The following is an 18,421-nucleotide window of genomic DNA, read 5'->3' as shown; positions in this document are numbered from 1 at the left end:
GATTCAGTTTTGGATTGGAGATGCTTAATGTGAGTCTGGAAGGAGAGTTTACAGTCTAACCAGACACCTAGGTATTTGTAGTTGTCCACGTATTCTAAGTCAGAGCCGTCCAGAGTGGTGATGCTGGATGGGCAGGCAGGTGCGGACAGTGAACGATTGAATAGCATGCATTTAGTTTTACTTGCATTTAAGAGCAGTTGGAGGCCACAGAAGGAGAGTTGTATGGTATTGAAGCTCACGGGGTGAGATCTTACGTGGAGCCCCAGATCGAGGGAGATTATCAGTGGTCTTGTATGTCTTCCATTTCCTAATAATTGCTCCCACAGATGATTTATTCAAACCAAGCTGCTTACCTATTGCAGATTCAGTCTTCCCAGCCTGGTGCAGGTCTACAATTTTGTTTCTGGTGTCCTTTGACAGCTCTTTGGTCTTGGCCATAATGGAGTTTGGAGTGTGACTGTTTGAGGTTGTGGACAGGTGTCTTTTATACTGATAACAAGTTCAAACAGGTGCCATTAATACAGGTAACGAGTGGAGGACAGAGGAGCCTCTTGAAGAAGGTCTGTGAGAGCCAGAAATCGTGCTTGTTTGTAGGTGACCAAATACATATTTTCCACCATAATTTGCAAATAAATTCATTAAAAATCCTACAATGTGATTTTCTGGATTTTTTTTCTCATTTTGTCTGTCATAGTTGAAGTGTACCTATGATGAAAATGACAGGCCTCTCTCATCTTTTTAAGTGGGAGAACTTGCACAATTGGTGGCTGACTAAATACTTTTTTGCCAAACTGTATGTATTCAAATACTATTTGACATCCTTAAATTAATTTTTGCATTTGCTTTAGTCTGCCTGGTGTGCCAGATAGGCAGAGTTCGCAGTCTGGGACTGTTCTAAGCGTCAGACAAAGTAGAATCACAATTCAATGGCTCAGACACAATAGGTATGTGGCAGGGTCTACAGTCAATCACGGATTACAAAAAGAAAACCAGCCCAGTCACGGACCAGGATGCCTTGCTCCCAGGCAGACTAAATAACTTTTTGGCCCACTTTGAGGACAATACAATGCCACTGACACGGCCCGCAACCAAAACATGCGGACTCTCCTTCACTGCAGCCGAGGTGAGTAAAACTTTTAAACGTGTTAACCCTCGCAAGGCTGCAGGCCCAGACAGCATTCCCAGCCGCGCCCTCAGAGCATGCGCAGACCAGCTGGCTGGTGTGTTTACGGACATATTCAATCAATCCTTATCCCAGTCTGCTGTTCCCACACGCTTCAAGAGGGCCACCATTGTTCCTGTTCCCAAGAAAGCTAAGGTAACTGACCTAAATGACTACCGCCCCGTAGCACTCACTTCCGTCATCATGAAGTGCTTTGAGAGACTAGTCAAGGACCATATCACCTCCACCCTACCTGACACCCTAGACCCACTCCAATTTGCTTACCGCCCAAATAGGTCCACAGACGATGCAATCTCAACCACACTGCACACTGCCCAAACCCATCTGGACAAGAGGAATACCTTTGTGAGAATTCTGTTCATCGACTACAGCTCACACAGCTACAGCTTAACACCATAGTACCCTCCAAACTCGTCATCAAGCTCGAGACCCTGGGTCTCGACCCCGCCCTGTGCAACTGGGTACTGGACTTCCTGACGGGCAGCCCCCAGGTGGTGAGGGTAGGTAACAACATCTCAACCCCGCTGATCCTCAACACTGGGGCCCCACAAGGGTGCGTTCTGAGCCCTCTCCTGTACTCCCTGTTCACCCACGACTGCGTGGCCACGCATGCCTCCAACTCAATCATCAAGTTTGCGGACAACACAACATTGGTAGGCTTGATTACCAACAACGACGAGACGGCCTACAGGGAGGAGGTGAGGGCCCTCGGAGTGTGGTGTCAGGAAAATAACCTCACACTCAACGTCAACAAAACTAAGGAGATGATTGTGGACTTCAGGAAACAGCAGAGGGAACACCCCCCTATCCACATCGATGGAACAGTAGTGGAGAGGGTAGTAAGTTTTAAGTTCCTCGGCGTACACATCACAGACAAACTGAATTGGTCCACCCACACAGACAGCATCGTGAAGAAGGAGCAGCAGCGCCTCTTCAACCTCAGGAGGCTGAAGAAATTTGGCTTGTCACCAAAAGCACTCACAAACTTCTACAGATGCACAATCGAGAGCATCCTGTCGGGCTGTATCACCGCCTGGTACGGCAACTGCTCCGCCCACAACCGCAAGGCTCTCCAGAGGGTAGTGAGGTCTGCACAACGCATCACCGGGGGCAAACTACCTGCCCTCCAGGACACCTACTCCACCCGATGTCACAGGAAGGCCATAAAGATCCTCAAGGACAACAACCACCCGAGCCACTGCCTGTTCACCCCGCTATCATCCAGAAGGCGAGGTCAGTACAGGTGCATCAAAGCTGGGACCGAGAGACTGAAAAACAGCTTCTATCTCAAGGCCATCAGACTGTTAAACAGCCACCACTAACATTGAGTGACTGCTGTCAACATACTGACTCAACTCCAGCCACTTTAATAATGGGAATTGATGGGAATTGATGTAAAATATATCACTAGCCACTTTAAACAATGCCACTTAATATAATGTTTACATACCCTACATTATTTATCTCATATGTATATGTATATACTGTACTCTATGTCATCTACTGCATCTTTATGTAATACATGTATCACTAGCCACTTTAAACTATGCCACTTTGTTTACATACTCATCTCATATGTATATACTGTACTCGATACCATCTACTGCATCTTTCCTATGCCGCTCTGTACCATCACTCATTCATATATCTGTATGTACATATTCTTTATCTCTTTACACTTGTGTGTATAAGGTAGTAGTTTTGGAATTGTTAGCTAGATTACTCGTTGGTTATTACTGCATTGTCGGAACTAGAAGCACAAGCATTTCGCTACACTCGCATTAGCATCTGCTAACCATGTGTATGTGACAAATAAAATTTGATTTGATTTTGATTTGATTCTATTGGTCCATTAAGCAAGGCAAGCTCAATCAAGCACATATGAAGTATTTCCAATTATTTCCCATAATATTTGAACCCTGACTTGATCACTACTCTAGCATGAGATACTGAGAGCAGTGTGGGAAACTATTTCCATTCATCAAATTTTCATGAGACAATCAGCTACAGCAGCAGTCTGTCTCTGTGAAACTCTCACTCATCTAGCAGACCAATATCAATAACACATGATGCACGTGACGAGGGTTGACTTTTCTACCTGGATCCCTCTGGTGGATAAAGTGAATTAGTAGGACTTATTCTGTATTTATGTGTTGTAACTAATTCACCTGAAGTAACTGGAAATCTTACAGAATGTAGCTTAAGAAAGTAAAAGAGCATGGGCAAATCTGGGATTTGAACCATAGCCCTCTGGTCAGAAACAGTACAGCTGGTTTATCTTAAACTGTACTTCTCATCTGTCTTCCAAGCGTGTACTCCTGCCTTCCTACTCATTATCTGATAAGCACGCCAACATGCTTTCACTTCAACCATGATCTCGCCTTCTACATGGATCTTTACAGTGCTGAATCAATTCAGGATAATACTTCTCTCTTTTAGTTAACAGTAGCTGCAGGGCATGGGGAAATAAAATGGTCAAACGTGGTTTGAAACTGACAAGGCTTGTCTGGGCTCTGGGCTATGCATTAAACACTTATTCAGTCAGTCAGTGCTCTCTCTCTTTTATAATCTCTCTCTCATTCTCTCTCTTTCAATCTCTCTCTCTGTCACTGAGCCTCAGGGGAACATGGGAAGGCGAGAGAGAGTCTCAAACTCTGGCGCTCTGAAACACCATTTACTCCTTGTGCACACTTCATGCACGGCCGATTAGCATCAGCTAAGTGGAATTTCTTGTCGCTCTGCTCTACGGTTTTAGCAGTGTGTTCTTCTATGTATTATTTCCTCTGAAACAGGCATCTCCATCCATGCGGATCGGCTGCTCAGAACTCAGAAGCGCTGATGGAGGCATTGAGCAGGGAGAGTTGGAGAGCAGAGGCTCGGAGCGGGTCATTAAACACTTTAAATCAGTGCTCTCACAGGGCCTTTTCCATAGTTGAAACACAGACATTTTGAACATAACATCCAATCACTTGAGACTAAAGTAGTTACATCTGTGTTCATTGAGTTGCTTCACTTTGAAATTTCGATAATTTCTTCTATGTCAAGATACATTTCACACATATGATTCAGGTAATCCAACAAACATGGCATAATAGTATCTGTGGGCCACTGTGATTTGCATTCTTGTCCCATAGAGGGCAGCAGAGAGAAAACCAGTGCAAAAACAGAACACAGTTCATTCATTATAATTACATGTTAATCACCCTACAGGATCTTAATTTGAGCCAGTTTGCTACAACAGGAAAATCATCCTGCAGCAACAGGAAATGTGAATTATTATGTGGCTTATAATTCATGGACATTTTTGTAGGGGTTGATCTATTTTGATAAAACATTTTGATACAAAATTCTCAGCAACCAAAGAGTGTTCAAAGTAAGATCCAACATCTTTATTAATGGTCAAGGTGACTGAAACATATTGAAGAAACCATGCATATAAAACCATTCTAAATCCTGATTTTCAACATACATTTCTGACTGAGTCACATTTGAGCATTTATTTTTTTCTCTACAGTGGGGAAGTATTTAATTTCACCTTGAGTGGGTCTGTGCTATACTGAGCCTGTCTGACACGTCTCTTTGGATCAGACTCTTCTGGGAACTCTGCCTACTTACACTGCCATTCCCAGGGCCCACAAGACCTTAAAATATCCTCATCTCTTTATTCTGTGTGTCTATATCAGTATCATTTCACAGTAACTAAAACAGCTGGAACGGAACCCAGAGGTTTCTGCATTCTGTTATTTTCTTCCAATGGAATTCATGGAGCTGTGATTGTCCCTTAGCAACTGACTGTGTACCGCATTAGCCAAAGATCTGACAGCCAGGTGTCTTGGAGGAGGATTGGGAACACTCTCAAGGATAGATTCATGGCTACGTAGCCTACTTCATGGGCCCTACACCTATCGCAGTGGTCTCCTCCCCTCCTTCTGATACATCAGGTGTGTGTGTGTGTGTGTGTGTGTGTGTGTGTGTGTGTGTGTGTGTGTGTGTGTGTGTGTGTGTGTGTGAGTGTGTGTGACACAAAGCACCACAAATAACCTATTTCTAGTAACCCCATCAGCTCTTTATTGTAATTGCTGTCTTGTATCAATGCAAAATAATTCCTACAGAATTCACCACACACAATGCAGTGAACTAATAACTGTTGGAATGGCTTGTCTTCCTCCTCAAACAACAAACAACAAGGAGCATTCATTACTTTTGAAAATTAAAACATTCATAAATGTAAGCTTTTCTGTTATGAGTTACTTAAATGCTTACATATACATAAAGTATAAATATGTAATAATATGGTAATATCCAACTGCAGAGGATAGAGTTGAGTTTAATGTGTTAAATTCCACAAACTTCAAAGTGTTTCCTTTCAAATGGTATCAAGAATATGCATATCCTTGCTTCAGGTCCTGAGCTGCAGGCAGTTAGATTTGGGTATGTCATTTTAGGAGAAAATTGGAAAAAAGGGTCCGATCCTTAATGGGTTTTAATGAATGTCTGCCCTAAAAAACACAAGGAGCATGAAGTAGAATTGAACAGATATGAAGCTTAAATAAACAAGTGACACTGGTAAGAGCCATATGCAGTTTTTCCTTGACTCTTAATAAAAGTCTTGAACAGATATGAAAGGAGCATCATTTTGAATTTGAATTCACCAAGTGGGTTTGCGTGTTTCTAGGGTTGTGAGTCACGGTCCAGGAGAGTTACAGTATATGTTGTAAATGAACCATAGAGGCCCAGTCTTCTGCCTCGGAGGGTGTGTCAGCCAGAGTTATACTTTTTTCAGCACAAGGAGGGTCTGACGGTTCTACTAACAAGAAAGAAGGAGAATAATCTAGGTGCGCGTCCCAAATGCCTTCATATTGGGGCGGCAGGTAGCCTAGTGGATAGAGTGTTGGGCCAGTAACCGAAAGGTTGCTGGATTGAATCCCCAAACTGACAAGGTAAAAACATCTGTCGTTCTGCCCCTGAACAAGGCAGTTAACCCACTGTTCCCCGGTAGGATGTCATTGTAAATAAGATTTTGTTCTTAACTGACTTGCCTAGTTAAATAAAGGTAATTTTTTAAATATTCCCTTTATAGTGGACTACTTTTGGTCAAAAGTAGTGCACTATGTAGGGAATAGGCTGCCATTTAGGATGCTACCTAGGCTTGTGTCAGACCAGATATATTCCTTATTTATAACTGAACCCACTACACATGATTATATCAATGATTTACTAAATGTTTTATGTTTTTAAGTGAGGAATATAGAAGCATGGTTATTTTTTAACTTGGAGTTAAAGTAACAACACAATGGGCCTACTGCCATTTAGGCTGGCAAAATGTTAATCTAATTTCTTTAAAATATGCATGATTACATTAACATCAAAACAGACACATTGAAACACAGTACAACAATACAGTAGACCTTAAGGTAGACCTAAATACAAGACTATAAATGCAGTATTCAACCTCAAAGTAATTCCAAATCTGTCTGAACAGCACTCAGCAATCAGTACTCCTACTCTGAGAGGCTTTGTGGATATGGGCCCTGGTGTCAAAACTGTACCCTGTATCGGCCTAAACGAGACAACCAGAGTGATAATTGGTATGGTTGGTATACACCACAGACTCTACTGAGACAATCAGAGAGTTAATTGGTATGATTGGTATACACCACAGACTCCAATGAGACAATCAGAGAGTTAATTGGTATGATTGGTATACACAACAGACTCCAATGAGACAATCAGAGGTAATTGGTATGATTGGTATACACCACAGACTCCAATGAGACAATCATAGTTAATTGGTATACATCACAGACACTAATAAGGAAATCAGATAGTTAATTGGTATACACCACAGAGACTGTGTTTAGACAGGCAGGCCAAGTCTGATCTTTTTTCCACTAATTAGTCTTTTGACCAATCACATCAGATCTTTTCACTTCAGCTCTTTTTCAGAGCTGATCTGATTGATCAAAAGACCAATTAGTGAGAAAAAAATTATCTGAATTGGGCTGCCAGTCTAAACGCAGACACTCTCTAATGAGACAATCAAAGCGTTAATTGGTATGAATGGTATACACCACAGACTCGAATGGTATACACCACAGACTCAGGGGGTTAATTGGTATGAATGGTATACACCACAGACTCAGAGGGTTAATTGGTATGACTGGTATACACCACAGACTCGAATGGTATACATCACAGACTCAGAGGGTTAATTGGTATGAATGGTATACACCACAGACTCAGAGGGTTAATTGGTATGACTGGTATACACCACAGACTCTAATGGTATACACCACAGACTCAGAGGGTTAATTGGTATGATTAGTATACACCACAGACTCAGAGGTTAATTGGTATGATTGGTATACACCACAGACTCAGGGGGTTAATTGGTATGATTGGTATACACCACAGACTCAGAGGGTTAATTGGTATGATTGGTATACACCACAGACTCAGGGGGTTAATTGGTATGATTGGTATACACCACAGACTCAGGGGGTTAATTGGTATGATTGGTATACACCACAGACTCAGTGGGTTAATTGGCATGATTGTATACACCACAGACTCAGAGGGTTAATTGGTATACAGCACAGACTCAGCGGGTTAATTGGTATACACCACAGACTCAGAGGGTTAATTGGTATGAATGGTATACACCACAGACTTAGAGGGTTAATTGGTATACACCACAGACTCAGCGGGTTAATTGGTATGAATGGTATACACCACAGACTCAGAGGGTTAATTGGTAGGAATGGTATACACCACAGACTCAGAGGGTTAATTGGTATGAATGGTATACACCACAGACTCAGAGGGTTAATTGGTATGAATGGTATGCACCACAGACTCAGAGGGTTGATAGAAATGCACCATAGAATGGAGTAATTATTCACCAGAGACTAATGAAAGATCTGGGAAACCTGTCAGAGTCACACTCAGCAAGACATCAATGGAGGACTACAGTAGGAGATAATTACAGTAGGAGATAAATACAGTAGGGGAGAACTACAGTAGGGGAGAGCAGGAATGAGATTAGAGACACTCAGGATTGGGGAGTATCTGATTACATGTAATCAGATTACAAAAAATATTGTGATCTGATTACAGATACTTTTGGAAAAAAAATCATAATTACAGCTTGGATTACTTATACATTCAGAAAGGATGTATGTGGAAAAAAATAACATTATGGCACCTTTCAGATTTTCTTAATTAAATTTTATTCAGCATTGAAAAAAGCATTGACCACAAGTCAGAGACCACAATGATAACACACCAAATGCGTGTGAAGGACTATTTTTTGTCTTCTTCTAATGCCGCTTAAGGAGAAAGTAATCCAAACGTAATTGAAAGTCATCAGATTACGTTAATGAGTTTGGTTATTCCAAAAGTTAGGTAATTGTATTTGTCCATGAGGTGTAGATAATGTGTCACCATTAGTCCACTAGTTTTGGAGTGACCGTTTAACCTAACCCAATCAATGACAGGATAGACAGAGAGTGGTGGATTTTTTATTTCATTGGCCAATAGATAGCATCAGCACTCCAGGGTTTATATACATCATTGGTCACTCCCAACCACTCCTTCGCCATTAAACTGTGAGGAAAGAAGTACAAGTTCAATATCCCCTTCATGGCAACCCTCTCTAAGCAGTATGCCAATGGTAGGGTCCATACCACCACAGTGTCTGGAACTTATCATGGTGTGCAGGTGGAGGACGGGTTTCTACTGTCTCTGATGTAGTGATGGGTTAGCATATTTTAACATCTCTTACGCACATTCATTCTGTTAATATTGTGTGTGTGTACCTATTACATACCAAATTCACATTGTTATTGAGTCAACTATCAAAGGCCATGTACTGGTAACTGCCAGGAAACACTTGAGTAAATGAGGAAACAATTGAGTAAATGAATATGCAAAGTACAGTATATTGAAAGCAGGTGCTTCCACATAGATGGTTCCTGCAGTGTTGCAGCAGCAAATGGGGATCCGGAATGAATACAAATACAAAAAATGTACATCCCATCATTCTTAGGGTCATGCATAAAAATGCAGGGCAGGCCATTATTTTGGCCATGCCCCCATTGGATGACATTGCTTCAATGCACAGGGCATGAGTGGTCACTGAATGAAAACGGTGTAAACTATATGCCATGGCCATCTCAACCTAGTTGAACACCTATGGGAGATTCTGGAGCAGCGACTGAGACACCATCAACAAAACACCAAATTATAGAATGTTTTGACGAGGAATGGTGTCACATCCCTCCAATAGAGTTCCAGACACTTGTAGAATCTGTCACAAGGTGCATTGAAGGGGAAATGGAGATACTAGTCAGTTGTACAACTGAATGCATCTTTCACATTTAACCCAACCCCTCTGAATCAGAGAGGTGCAGGGAGCTGCCTTAATTGACATCCACGTCTTCGGTACCAGGGGAACAGGTTAACACAAATCAAATCAATTTATATAGCCCTTCTTACATCGGCTGATATCTCAAAGTGCTGTATATAGTCAACTGCCTTCCTCAGGTGCAGAATGACAGATTTTTACATTGTCAGCTCTGGTATTTGATCCAGCAACCATTCGGTTACTGGCCCACCTCTCTAAACACTAGGCTACCTGCCGCACATTGAAGCTGTTCTGTCCCAACGCCCTATTAAGACATTTTAGGTTGATATGTATTTTATTTTGTCAGTAACCTGTACATTGCATGCATATTCATGTTAATGTTTGTAATTTTTCTTGTTCCTGTCAAGATCAAACCAGGCTCTGGTGTTGTGATATAAAGATGATTATATACTGGGTGGTTCGAGCCCTGAATGCTGATTGGCTGAATACCACGGGTATGACAAAACATTACGTTTTACTGTTCTAATTAGGTTGGTAAACAGTTTATAATAACAATAAGGCACCTCGTTGCGTTAAGGCACCTCGTGCTTAAGAACAGTCTTTAGCCGTGGTATATTGGCCATATACCACACCCCCTCATGCTTTACTGCTTAAACCCAATCAGAATTGGATAGAGCTAATCAGTTAGGTAAGCTAAGGCTAGCTTTTTCAAGCAGAAATTAGCATCCTGTAGGACAAACTCAAAAAAGGTCTGGGACATTGTAAAGTCCATGGAGAATAAGAGCACCTCCTCCCAGCTGTCCACTGCACTGATGCTAGGAAACACTGTTACCACTGATAAATCCACTATAATTGAGAATTTCAATAAGCATTTTTCTACGGCTGGCCATGCTTTCCACCTGGCTACCCCTACCCTGGCCAACAGCCCTGCGCTCCCTACAGCAACTCGCCCAAACCTCCCCCACTTCTCCTTCACCCAAATCCAGATAGCTGATGTTCTGAAAGAGCTGCAAAATCTGGACCCCTACAAATCTGCCGGGCTAGACAATCTGGACCCTCTCTTTCTAAAATTATCTGCTGAAATTGTTGCAACCCCTATTCCTAGCCTGTTCAACCTGTCTTTCGTATCGTCTGAGATTCCAATAGATTGGAAAGCTGCCGCGGTCATCCCCCTCTTCAATGGGGGTTACACCCTAGACCCAAACTGCTACAGACCTATATCCATCCTGCCCTGCCCATCTAAAGTCTTTGAAAGCCAAGTAAATAAACAGATCACTGTCTAGACACTCTAGACCCAAACTGCTACAGACCTATATCTATTCTACCCTGACTCTTTCTAAGGTCTTTGAAAGCCAAGTTAACAAACAGATTACCGAACATTTCGAATCCCACCGTACCTTCTATGCATTCTGGTTTCAGAGCTGGTCATGGGTGCACCTCAGCCACGATCAAGGTCCTAAACGATATCATAACCGCAGTCGATAAGAGACATTACTGTGCAGCCATAGTCATCGACCTGGCTAAGGCTTTCGACTCTGTCAATCACAACATTCTTATTGGCAGACTCAACAGCCTTGGTTTCTCAAATGATTGCCTCGCCTGGTTCACCTACCACTTTTCTGATAGAGTTCAGTATGTCAAATCGGAGGGCCTGTTGTCCGGACCTCTGGCAGTCTATATGAGGATGCCACAGGGCTCAATTCTCGGGCCGACTCTCTTCTCTGTATACATCTGTCGTGTCTTTACTATCATTAAATTGAAGACTTAGTTTTTATCAAAGATTCTCTGTAATTAGTATTACGAGATCAAACTGATTAATCATGTAACTGTAATTCACTAGAAAGTCGGGGCACCAAGGAAAATATTCAGATTACAAAGTTATAATTTCCCAATATAACCTTTCAGATATTTTCATATCTGATCAATAGTTTTCTGATTAATTAATTATTTACTTTACCTCACGTTAGTCTCATTCCAAACGTCGTAAATTGTTGGTTTTCTGCACCAACCCAGTCTTCACTATGAGTCATCCATACATCAATTGTCTTAACTCATTTATTTATTACTAAGCAATTCACAGAAATGCATAAACAAAACAAACAAAGTAAATATGGTTACAAGAAGGCCCTTCTTTGGACACTGTGTTAACTAACCTCCAGATGAGCTTCAATGCCATACAACTCTCCTTCCATGGCCTCCAACTGCTCTTAAATGCAAGTAAAACTAAATGCATGCTCTTCAACCGATTGCTGCCTGCACCTGCCCGCCATGACTACTCTGGACAGTTCTGACTTAGAATATGTGGACAACTAAATACCTAGGTGTCTGATTAGACTGTAAACTCTCCTTCCAGACTCACATTAAACATCTCCAATCCAAAATTAAATCTAGAATTGGCTTCCTATTTCGCAACAAAGCATCCTTCACTCATGCTGTCAAACATACCCTCGTAAAACTGACCATCCTACCGATCCTCGACTTCGGCGACGTAATTGACAAAATAGCCTCCAACACTCTACTCAACAAATTGGATGCAGTCTATCACAGTTCCATCCGTTTTGTCACCAAAGCCCAATACACTACCCACCACTGCAACCTGTACGTTCTCGTTGGCTGGCCATCGCTTCATACTCATCGCCAAACTCACTGGCTCCAGGTCATCTACAAGTCTCTGCTAGGTAAAACCTCGCCTTGTCTCAGCTTAAGGCTAAATTGGGTTTAGGGGTGGCCATTGCAGCACCCACCTGTAGCACACGCTCCAGCAGGTATATCTCACTGGTCACCCCTAAACCCAATTGCCTCTCCTTCCAGTTCTCTGCTGCCAATGACTGGAACGAACTGCAAAAATCACTAAAGCTGGAGATTCTTACCTCCCTCACTAGCTTTAAGCATCAGCTGTCAGAGCAGCTCACAGATTTCTACACCTGTACATAGCTCATCTGTAAATTAGCCCATCCAATCTACCTCATCCCAATACTGTATTTATTTATCTGGCTCCTTTGCACCCCAGTATCTCTACTTCCACATACATCTTCTGCACATTCTACCATTCCAGTGTTTAATTGCTATATTGTAAATATTTCGCCACCATGGTCTATTTATTGCCTTACCTCTCTTATCCCACCTCATTTGCACATGCTGTATACAGCTTTTCTATTGCGTTATTGACTGTACGCTTGTTTATTCCATGTGTAACTCTGTGTTGTTGTATGTGTCGAACTGCTTTGCTTTATCTTGGCCAGGTCGCAGTTGCAAATGAGAACTTGTTCTCAACTAGCCTACCTGGTTAAATAATGGTGTTCTCAACTAGCCTACCTGGTTAAATAATGGTGTTCTCAACTAGCCTACCTGGTTAAATAATGGTGTTCTCAACTAGCCTACCTGGTTAAATAATGGTGTTCTCAACTAGCCTACCTGGTTAAATAAAGGTGAAATAAAATGTAAAAAATATATAAAAAACAAATAAAGTTAGTGTGGGAGAGGTGGAAAAATGATTATCAATCAATAATGACAAACCTCCTGGCATTGACAACTTAGATGGAAAGCTACTGAGGATGGTAGCTGACTCTATAGCCACTCCTATCTGTCATATCTTTAATCTGAGCCTAGATGAAAGTCTTTGTCCTCAGGCCTGAAGGGAAGCCAAAGGAATTCCGCTACCCAAGAGCGGTAAAGTGGCCTTTACTGGTTCAGACCTATAAGCCTGTTGCCAGCTCTTACAAACTGTTGGAAAAAATGGTGTTTGACCAAATACAATGCTATATCTCTGTAAACAAATTCACAATAAACTTTCAGCATATTAATAGAAAAGGGCACTCAACATATACTACACTGACAGAAATGGCTGATGATTGGTTGAAAGAAATTGATAAGAAGATTGTGGGAGCTGTACTGTTTGATTTCAGTGCAGCCTTTGATATTATTGACTATAACTTGTTGTTGCAAAAAACTTATCTGTTATGGCTTTTCAACCTCTGCCGTATCATAGATTCAAAGCTATCCATCTAATAGAACTCAAAGGGTTTTCCTTAATGGAAGCTTCTCTAATGTCAAACATGTGAAGTGTGGTGTACCCCAGGGCTGGGGGTACACCACACTTCACCCCTAGGCCCTCTACTCTTTTGTATTTTTACCAATGACCTGATGATTCAATCATATACGCATCAGCAACCACAGCTAAACAAGTCACTGTTTTGGAATGGGTGGTCAGTAATAAACTGGTCCTGAACATCTCTAAAGTTAAGAGCATTGTATTTGGTACAAATCATTCCCTAAGTTCTAGAACTCTGGTAGTGAATGATGTGGCTGTTGAAAAGTTGAGACTAAATTACTTGGCATTACCTTAGGTTGTAAGCTGTCATGGCCCAAACCTATAGATTCAATGGTTGCAAAGATGGGGAGAGGTCTGTCCATAAATAAGAGATGCTCTGCTTTTTTGACACCACACTTCTAAAAGCAAGTTCTGCAGGTTAGTTTTGTCTTATCTTGATTATTGTCCAGTCGTGTGGTCTAGTGCTGCAAGGAAAGTCGTAGTTAAGCTGCAGCTGGCCCAGAAGAGAGCGACACGTCTTGCTCTTCATTGTAATCAGAGGGACAATATAAATACTATGCATGCCAGTCTCTCTTGGCTAAGAGTTGAGGAGAGACTGACTGCATCAATTCTTTTTATGACAATGTGTTGAAAATCCCAAATTATTTTCATAGTCAACTTACAAATAGCTCTAACACACACACACACTTACCCCATCAGACATGCCACCAGGGGTCTTTTCACAGTCCCCAAATTCAGAAGAAATTCAAGAAAGCGTACAGTACTATATAAAGCCATTATTGCATGGAGCGTTTCATCTCATGTTGCTCAAATGAACAGCAAACCTGGTTTTAAAAAACAGATAAAGCAACACCTCACAACGCCTCTCCCCTATATAACTTAGAGAGTTTGTGTGTATGCATTGATATGTAGGCTACATGTGCCTCTAAAAAAATGGTTCTGTCCTTGAGCTGTTCTTGTCTATTAATGTTCTATATTAAATGTCATGTTTTGTTTTGTGTTGAACCCCAGGAAGAGTAGCTGCTGCTTCTGTAATGTTCTATATTAAATGTCATGTTTTGTGTTGAACCCCAGGAAGAGTAGCTGCTGCTTCTGTAATGTTCTATATTAAATGTCATGTTTTGTTTTGTGTTGAACCCCAGGAAGAGTAGCTGCTGCTTCTGTAATGTTCTATTAATGTTCTATATTACAGTGCCTTGCAAAAGTATTCGGCCCCCTTGAACATTGCGACCTTTTGCCACATTTCAGGCTTCAAACATAAAGATATAAAACTGTATTTTTTTGTGAAGAATCAACAACAAGTGGGACACAATCATGAAGTGGAACGACATTTATTGGATATTTCAAACTTTTTTAACAATTCAAAAACTGAAAAAGTCATCTGACCAGAGCACCTTCTTCCACATGTTTGGTGTGTCTCCCAGGTGGCTTGTGGCAAACTTTAAACAACACTTTTTATGGATATCTTTAAGAAATGGCTTTCTTCTTGCCACTCTTCCATAAAGGCCAGATTTGTGCAATATACGACTGATTGTTGTCCTATGGACAGAGTCTCCCACCTCAGCTGTAGATCTCTGCAGTTCATCCAGAGTGATCTCTGATCAGTCTTCTCCTTGTATGAGCTGAAAGTTTAGAGGGACGGCCAGGTCTTGGTAGATTTGCAGTGGTCTAAAACTCCTTCCATTTCAATATTATCGCTTGCACAGTGCTCCTTGGGATGTTTAAAGCTTGGGAAATCTTTTTGTATCCAAATCCGGCTTTAAACTTCTTCACAACAGTATCTCTGGTGTGTTCCTTGTTCTTCATGATGCTCTCTGCGCTTTTAACGGACCTCTGAGACTATCACAGTGCAGGTGCATTGATACGGAGACTTGATTACACACAGGTGGATTGTATTTATCATCATTAGTCATTTAGGTCAACATTGGATCATTCAGAGATCCTCACTGAACTTCTGGAGAGAGTTTGCTGCACTGAAAGTAAAGGGGCTGAATAATGTTGCACGCCCAATTTTTCAGTTTTTGATTTGTTAAAAAAGTTTGAAATATCCAATATATGTCGTTCCACTTCATGATTGTGTCCCACTTGTTGTTGATTCTTCACAAAAAAATACAGTTTTATATCTTTATGTTTGAAGCCTGAAATGTGGCAAAAGGTCGCAAAGTTCAAGGGGGCCGAATACTTTCGCAAGGCACTGTAAATGTCATGTTTTATGTTTTGTGTTGAACCCCAGGAAGAGTAGCTTCTGCTTCTGTAATGTTCTATTAATGTTCTGTATGATGTCATGTTTTATGTTTTGTGTGGACCCCAGGAAGAGTAGCTTCTCTAATGTTCTATATTAAATGTCATGTTTTATGTTTTGTGTTGAACCCCAGGAAGAGTAGCTTCTGTAATGTTCTATATTAAATGTCATGTTTTATGTTTTGTGTGGACCCCAGGAAGAGTAGCTTCTGCTTCTGTAATGTTCTATTAATGTTCTGTATGATGTCATGTTTTATGTTTTGTGTGGACCCCAGGAAGAGTAGCTTCTGTAATGTTCTATATTAAATGTCATGTTTTATGTTTTGTGTGGACCCCAGGAAGAGTAGCTTCTGTAATGTTCTATATTAAATGTCATGTTTTATGTTTTGTGTTGAACCCCAGGAAGAGTAGCTTCTGTAATGTTCTATATTAAATGTCATGTTTTATGTTTTGTGTTGAACCCCAGGAAGAGTAGCTTCTGTAATGTTCTATATTAAATGTCATGTTTTATGTTTTGTGTTGAACCCCAGGAAGAGTAGCTTCTGCTTCTGTAATGTTCTATATTAAATGTCATGTTTTATGTTTTGTGTGGACCCCAGGAAGAGTAGCTTCTGTAATGTTCTATATTAAATGTCATGTTTTATGTTTTGTGTGAACCCCAGGAAGAGTAGCTTCTGTAATGTTCTATATTAAATGTCATGTTTTATGTTTTGTGTGGACCCCAGGGAGAGTAGCTTCTGCTTCTGTAATGTTCTATATTAAATGTCATGTTTTATGTTTTGTGTGGACCCCAGGAAGAGTAGCTTCTGTAATGTTCTATATTAAATGTCATGTTTTATGTTTTGTGTGAACCCCAGGAAGAGTAGCTTCTGTAATGTTCTATATTAAATGTCATGTTTTATGTTTTGTGTGGACCCCAGGGAGAGTAGCTTCTGCTTCTGTAATGTTCTATATTAAATGTCATGTTTTATGTTTTGTGTGGACCCCAGGAAGAGTAGCTTCTGTAATGTTCTATATTAAATGTCATGTTTTATGTTTTTGTGAACCCCAGGAAGAGTAGCTTCTGTAATGTTCTATATTAAATGTCATGTTTTATGTTTTGTGTGGACCCCAGGGAGAGTAGCTTCTGCTTCTGTAATGTTCTATATTAAATGTCATGTTTTATGTTTTGTGTTGAACCCCAGGAAGAGTAGCTTCTGTAATGTTCTATATTAAATGTCATGTTTTATGTTTTGTGTGAACCCCAGGAAGAGTAGCTTCTGTAATGTTCTATATTAAATGTCATGTTTTATGTTTTTGTGAACCCCAGGAAGAGTAGCTTCTGCTTCTGTAATGTTCTATATTAAATGTCATGTTTTGTGTGAACCCCAGGAAGAGTAGCTTCTGTAATGTTCTATATTAAATGTCATGTTTTATGTTTTGTGTGAACCCCAGGAAGAGTAGCTTCTGTAATGTTCTATATTAAATGTCATGTTTTATGTTTTGTGTTGACCCCAGGGAGAGTAGCTTCTGTAATGTTCTATATTAAATGTCATGTTTTATGTTTTGTGTGGACCCCAGGAAGAGTAGCTTCTGTAATGTTCTATATTAAATGTCATGTTTTATGTTTTGTGTGGACCCCAGGAAGAGTAGCTTCTGCTTCTGTAATGTTCTATATTAAATGTCATGTTTTGTGTGAACCCCAGGAAGAGTAGCTTCTGTAATGTTCTATATTAAATGTCATGTTTTATGTTTTGTGTTGAACCCCAGGAAGAGTAGCTTCTGTAATGTTCTATATTAAATGTCATGTTTTATGTTTTGTGTTGAACCCCAGGAAGAGTAGCTTCTGTAATGTTCTATATTAAATGTCATGTTTTATGTTTTGTGTGGACCCCAGGAAGAGTAGCTTCTGCTTCTGTAATGTTCTATATTAAATGTCATGTTTTATGTTTTGTGTGGACCCCAGGGAGAGTAGCTTCTGCTTCTGTAATGTTCTATATTAAATGTCATGTTTTATGTTTTGTGTGAACCCCAGGAAGAGTAGCTTCTGCTTCTGTAATGTTCTATTAATGTTCTGTATGATGTCATGTTTTATGTTTTGTGTGGACCCCAGGAAGAGTAGCTTCTGTAATGTTCTATATTAAATGTCATGTTTTATGTTTTGTGTGGACCCCAGGAAGAGTAGCTTCTGTAATGTTCTATATTAAATGTCATGTTTTATGTTTTGTGTGAACCCCAGGAAGAGTAGCTTCTGCTTCTGTAATGTTCTATTAATGTTCTGTATGATGTCATGTTTTATGTTTTGTGTGGACCCCAGGAAGAGTAGCTTCTGTAATGTTCTATATTAAATGTCATGTTTTATGTTTTGTGTGGACCCCAGGAAGAGTAGCTTCTGTAATGTTCTATATTAAATGTCATGTTTTATGTTTTGTGTGGACCCCAGGGAGAGTAGCTTCTGCTTCTGTAATGTTCTATATTAAATGTCCTGTTTTATGTTTTGTGTGAACCCCAGGAAGAGTAGCTTCTGCTTCTGTAATGTTCTATTAATGTTCTGTATGATGTCATGTTTTATGTTTTGTGTGGACCCCAGGAAGAGTAGCTT

The sequence above is a fragment of the Oncorhynchus mykiss genome, chromosome 18, assembly GCF_057628025.1.
Source record: "Oncorhynchus mykiss isolate SJ-2025 chromosome 18, ASM5762802v1, whole genome shotgun sequence".
Lineage (NCBI taxonomy): Eukaryota > Metazoa > Chordata > Actinopteri > Salmoniformes > Salmonidae > Oncorhynchus > Oncorhynchus mykiss.
The sequence above is the reverse complement of the archived record's forward strand: the minus strand, read 5'-3'. Positions refer to the sequence as shown.